Source organism: Pteropus alecto, unplaced genomic scaffold (genome assembly GCF_000325575.1).
Source record: "Pteropus alecto unplaced genomic scaffold, ASM32557v1 scaffold5, whole genome shotgun sequence".
Lineage (NCBI taxonomy): Eukaryota > Metazoa > Chordata > Mammalia > Chiroptera > Pteropodidae > Pteropus > Pteropus alecto.
Window position 1 is genome coordinate 13,911,973 of NW_006441953.1, and position 6,071 is coordinate 13,918,043.

General features: G+C 35.1%; 1 pseudogene; it reads left to right on the forward strand.

The window, feature by feature from the left end:
* Positions 1–272: 272 nt before the first annotated feature.
* On the forward strand, positions 273–391 carry LOC112485630 (annotated as a pseudogene).
* Positions 392–6,071: the final 5,680 nt, after the last annotated feature.

Genomic DNA, 6,071 nt, shown 5'->3' on the forward strand with positions numbered 1-6,071 from the left:
GATCTTAATCACCTCTCAAAGGCCCACCCAATACTATCACTTTGGGGGTAGGGTTTCAACATATGAATTTTGGAGAGATAGAAACATTCAGTCCATAACAGGGGACAATAAATATAGGATATTGGTCAGGAATAAAAATTAAATTATCGCAAAAGACAGTGTATTTTAAGTTGAAAGAATTATTTTATCTTGTAAGCACATACCAAACGATATGTTCTGAATTGAACCAAAATTACTATTTGTCTATGTTACAATTTCAGTATCAACAATCAGTCTACAGCCACACCACCCTGAACAAGCCCGATCCTGTCTGATCTCAGAAGCTAAGCAAGGTCAGGCCTGGTTAGTACTTGGATGGGAGACCACCTAGGAAGACCGGGTGCTATAGGTGTAAAAAATAAACAATAAGGAATTGTTAACTGACAAGGTCCTTGTAATCTGTGAGGTCAACCAACGTTTGCCTTGCCTAAAAAGCAAGCAAGCAAGCAAGCGGTCAGCTGTGGACAGTTCAGTCTTCAATTTTCATCAAACAGCAATTCACTTATTTTTAGTTTTTGTGAACTTTAGAAGCTTCTTTTCTCCTCTCCCTATTTTTTATTTTTTTCTCTTTTCTTAAATTTAAAGGTTGTTTTGACTGATAATGAAACTTACAGTGCAATTTTCTCATCACATGACAATAAAAGCTGTTATTTCTTTCAACACTAATAAGCTGAAATGACAATCTTCTTTCCATATGTGTTTAATTATATGTTACAATTATACCATAGAAGCCAGTGTACTTTCAAACAGAATTTTAAAACTTACAAAACAACAAGCCCATCCTAATTCCTGTTAAAAATACATGTTTATAATCATGTTTTCCTGATTCAGGGCAATCCCTTTATTTAACCTCATCTATTATCGTGGCAATTACTGACTTTTTTACCAGGTAATATTTTATAATGCTCTCTAAGCTCAGGCTGTTTCTACCTGTGAATGAGTTAATTGCTAATTTGATCTCTTCTAAAGGAAATGAAGCATCCACACCCAATCCATCTTCTGAAGTAAGCATGGGATGAATGCTTTTTTTCATAAATCAAGAGAGCATATCCTCCTCCAGTATTTCTGATGAAGGATGTAAGACTCTTTAATAGAATTGGAATGCTTGTTTAATTGCCGTTGCTTACATAAGTGAGTGCCCTCATATGTCTGCTTAGTAGGACAAAGCTATTTCAGTGAATTTGCAGATAATGTTCAAGAGTTTATGCATGTTTCCTGGTAAAATTTGCATAAATTATAATGATCATTGTTTTGGTTATTGATATAATAAAAATAGCAAATATTTATTAAAGACTTATTTCATGGAATTCTTTATGCACCTTAACACTTTTATCTTTGCATTACCCAATTTATAACTTTTTCTCAATCCAAATGAAAAGCTAAGTTTTAGAGAGGTGATACAGGATAGAGTCATACTACAGATAAGGTCACACAGGACAGAGCTAGAGACAACATGAATCAATCTGTCTGGATCCAAAACTGGTGTCCTTATATCCAAATTATATACCATAATATTTTCCTCCTACTCTAAAACTACAGTACTTCTTTCTTTAGTTTAAAGATTTGAAAATGTGCATCATAAGGTTTTTGGTTTTTTTTAAAGATAATTTTAGGCCAGAATTTCTAACAACTTATTTTTTTCTTGCTTTTACAAATCATTGTATTATTAGTTGGAGACTAGTTACAGATAAAAGATGAACCTTAAAGATTGTTGTATTAGAGAGGTTTCTTAAAAAATAAAAGATACTTCTTTTGTTGATATATATTGTTGAATTTTGGTCAAACAAAAGTAAAGACAATCCTAGAAATATAAATAATCATAGACATTTGATGAGAGAGAGAGCTAGGGAGAGAGAGAAAATTGGGCTGTGATGTATCAGTGTGCAAAAATAAACAGAAATGAATTAAGATTTTCTAGAGAAGGTATTCTTGTATCTTGGAGCCTTTAGAATTGTTAAAAAAAATAAAAGTGCCCAAAACCTGAGGCCATAAATTGGATGGATGATTAAGAGGTATTGCCTTCACATTAAACTTACGTTTAGTTAGGGAAGCAAGTATTCTAAGAGAGTGGCCAGTGAGTAATAATTGTAACTGCACTGTAACCACACACAAACTTCATTCGTTTCTTTAACACAGCTTTTTTCTGATTCAAGCCTGGTCTTGCCCAGATAATAACAATGTGACTCACCTGGTTTCTCCACCCTTTGTATGCCTCTTCCTTTAATAATTGAGCCCTAGGACATAAGATTTATTGAGCTTCAGGTCTGTAGTCATGATGACAATAAGTCTGGGTTACACTAAGAATAACATCTTAGCATTAGATGTGTTTCAACTCTAGGCCTATCGAGGGAGAACGACCCCACTGCCATGGGACTGGGCTATGGGACTAGATGGGATGGCGCCATGGCTGATTCCAGAACCAAATAAAATGATCAATTATCCCAACCCAGTCCAACTGGTCCATCAGTAGCACCCACAACCCCAGCTCCATTAGTTTCCATGACAACTAATTTTTCCCTATAGAATCAGAACTTTTGAGATGCCCAGGGAGCAGGTTGTTGAGAGCAACAGCTTACCTGTTTCTCTGGGACTTGTAAATCTCTAAATAAACCTTACTAGCTTTGCTGCAAAACCTGCCCCGGTATCTCTTCTTCCACTGAGATGCAGGCACGCAGACAGACGCCTCTCAGTCCAGTAACATAGTCTTGAATTTTTGTACTTGTGACCATGACAAGACAACAACACTGACTTTAGTTACATTTATTCATTGAATTGACCAAAAGTGAACTACAAAAGGACTCCTGATATCCTGGACCTAGAATTCTTATGAACTATAAATGTGAATTACATAACATTTTAGGTGATACATGCTTTGAAAAAAAGCAAAAATGTAATCAATAATAAGAGACATTAGGAGGATTGGGATACAGGTAAATTCTAAATTTGAAAAGATTAGACATCTATAGAAAAAATGACATTTAAGAAAAGATATATAAAGCTGACAAGGGGTTTACCCTTCTGAACATCAAGGAGAAGAGTGTCTCTGGCCATGCGTAACAGCTATGGCAAAAGCAAACCCTCATGTCCAGTGAGGATTACGACAAGGAGGACAGAGTGAAGAAATGCACTAAGAAGTCTGGGAGGGTTCTACATGTGAAATTTCTATTGTCCTCAGGACACATTACTGTCCTGGCACTGATACATAACAATGCCCATAGAATATTTCCAGCTAAGGAAGCTCTCCAAGATTCAGAGTTCATGGCTTTTTATTGGGGAACCATTATAGAAATGACTGAATGATTTTTCACGTGTTCCATTTCCTGGAAGTTGAGCTGATGTCATGGGCCATTCATAAATCACCTTGCTAGAATATATTATCAGGTGTAGTCTCAGAGGCCCATCAAGAATAATAAAGACATTCTTAAAGCTCAGGAAATTGCAAGAGTTTAGAAAATATATCCCAGGAGCATATCTCTCTTTTGGGTAAGACCAAATTCATTGCTACACATGGAGTGGTTATATCAAATGCTGTCAAAAGATTATATAAGAATTGAAGAAAAATAACAATTTTATATGCTGTTAGAATGATACTCTAGAGAGTAATTGTAGACAATGTACAGTGGAGAGGGGAGGATTTCTGGAGCAAAGTTTTTGAGTATATAAGATCTGATGGGGTCTGACCCACAAGCAGAAAGATTGGCTATATGATGCTTCACCTAAGTTAAAGTTAGTGGCTGCAGATACTGAAAGGTGGATTGTTGTGGTAGAAGTCTGTAGAAATTCTTTTCTGATGACTGTAACCTTTTTCACTGAACTATGAAACAAAGCCATCAGATAAGCATGAGAATGAGATATGAGTTATTAAACATAAAAAAAAAAAAAAGGAGAGAGCGTGGGAAAGACTCCTAGGAGTACAAGAGAATTGATGGGTTAAAAAGAGTATATAGTATGATTCTCTTCAACAAGAAAGGTTTACTTGAAGTTAGTCATACATTTAAATACTTTTATTCATTGTGGTTTTTAGGTTTTCCTCCAGTCAAATTCAGATATAGGATGCAGGGGTGGAATAGGCAGAGAGTGAAGTGTACTAGGATTGTGGTTTTGTCAAGTGTACAAATATTTCATCATTTAGCTCATACTCTCCCCTGTCTCAGATTTATCATGTACATTTCAAGCCCTTACTTTGCATCCAAGGAAGTTGGCCCCTATAGATGGCATTGCCAGGGTGCTCTTTGCAACTGACTTTGAATTAAGACTCAACCAGTGAGGGGATCTGATAGCAGATTAGAGAGTAGGATGAAAAAAAATCAGGACATTTATTTCTATGCCCTCTCCTGTCTGGAATGTCTTTCATGGTTGTAGCAATGTCTGTCACAGTTTTAATTCTCGGTGAAATAGCTATGCTCTACTTTCGTTGCTTCAGTCTTAAGACTTAATGTCTTTCTGCAATTGGCTGCCCTGGTTGCCTCAAGATCCTTAGCTGGTTCTAATAATATTTCTGACATCTGTAAATGTGCCCTCCATGAAGAATCTTGAACCGTGTGAGTTGGAGTCTGTTTCTGTCAGTGTGCTCATACTTCAGCTGAGTGTGACAAAGCAAGGGCCCATAGGGCATATTCAGAGAAAAGATTATAATAATTGCTCATGGAGTATATTAAGTGAATACTTGTTATATCTCTATCATAATTTCAGATTTTGAATCTGAAAGAAATTTTTGAAACAAAATCTTATTTTACAAATGAGGTAATTAAGGCCCAGGTGGTTTGGTTTGCTTCTTAGTGTTGTTGTTGAGTTTTGTTTTGACAAAGGTCTCAGACTAGGCGAATGATAGAAATAGGACTAGAACTAGTGTCCTCTGATTCTTAGTTCAAGGTGAGTTGTATATGTGTGTTTGTGTTTAAGGATCCCCTGCTCCTTCATCAAAACACAGAGCTACATTACCATATAACTGCAGAATAATAACCATGACAAGAAACCATCGGGTAATAGAGTTCTGGGTTGATTCAGTTTATTTTTGGCCCTTTTTAAACAGTAGATTCACACTCAATATTTTCACTGTATTTGAGTGTGTGCTTTGTTTTTAGTTCTGTGCAAGTGGGTCAACACTTCTTATGGTTGCTAAATTCATATCTCAATCCTCAATATAAAAAAAATTATAGGCACATATAAAGTCATAAGTTCATAAATCATTTCTGACATCTTGACTAACTACCTAAGAGACTGGAAAAATTTAATCTCGTCTCTCCATTTTTTCATCTAAAATTCCTTTGCCTAGTATTAAGAACTTAAGAAAAAAATAAACTTCTATGATATTTGTAACAACAAAAATATATTTTAAACTGGGTTACTATAGTTATGGACACAGTTTTTTAATTTAAAAACCTTCGGGACTAAGCTAATTTACAGCTTATTTTCATTGAATGCTTATTTTTCTTTCTTTTCAGGTTCCAGGTAACAAATCGAATTGTCAGAAGAATAAATTATATGTATAGAATGCTTATTTATTGCAGATAAAAGACAGTATTCAATCAGACAAAAGAAATTAATATTGCATGATGAAGTCTAACTATCAATTTTTACCTAGTGGTCACTCTATGTCCTACAAAAATAAAAATGATTGTGTAAGCTAGTTTATATATTACTGTATTGCTTCTTCTAAACATTACTGCAGTACTATGCAAAGGACTGAAATGAATACACATTAGTGGAACACCAAGTGTAAATTAACCTAATTTGAAACTAGGAGAAACAAAATTGTGGAGTGTAATTGCTTTGTTTATGTATGGTGATTTGAATAGGACTTCTTGCTCAAAGGCACACCATAACTTGGAATTTTTATATACATATTTTTTTAAAAATCTGTACACTGGAGTTTAAATAAAAAGAGTAGGGTGATGTGGGTGCTTTTAAAGGCTTTCTGGCTTGGCGACTAAACACTGAAGACTCACAATGTGGGTATTATCTTGGTGAACGGATCATAGCTTGTGGTTGGACTTCAACTTTTCAGGTACTATTCAGTTTATAAGACCTAA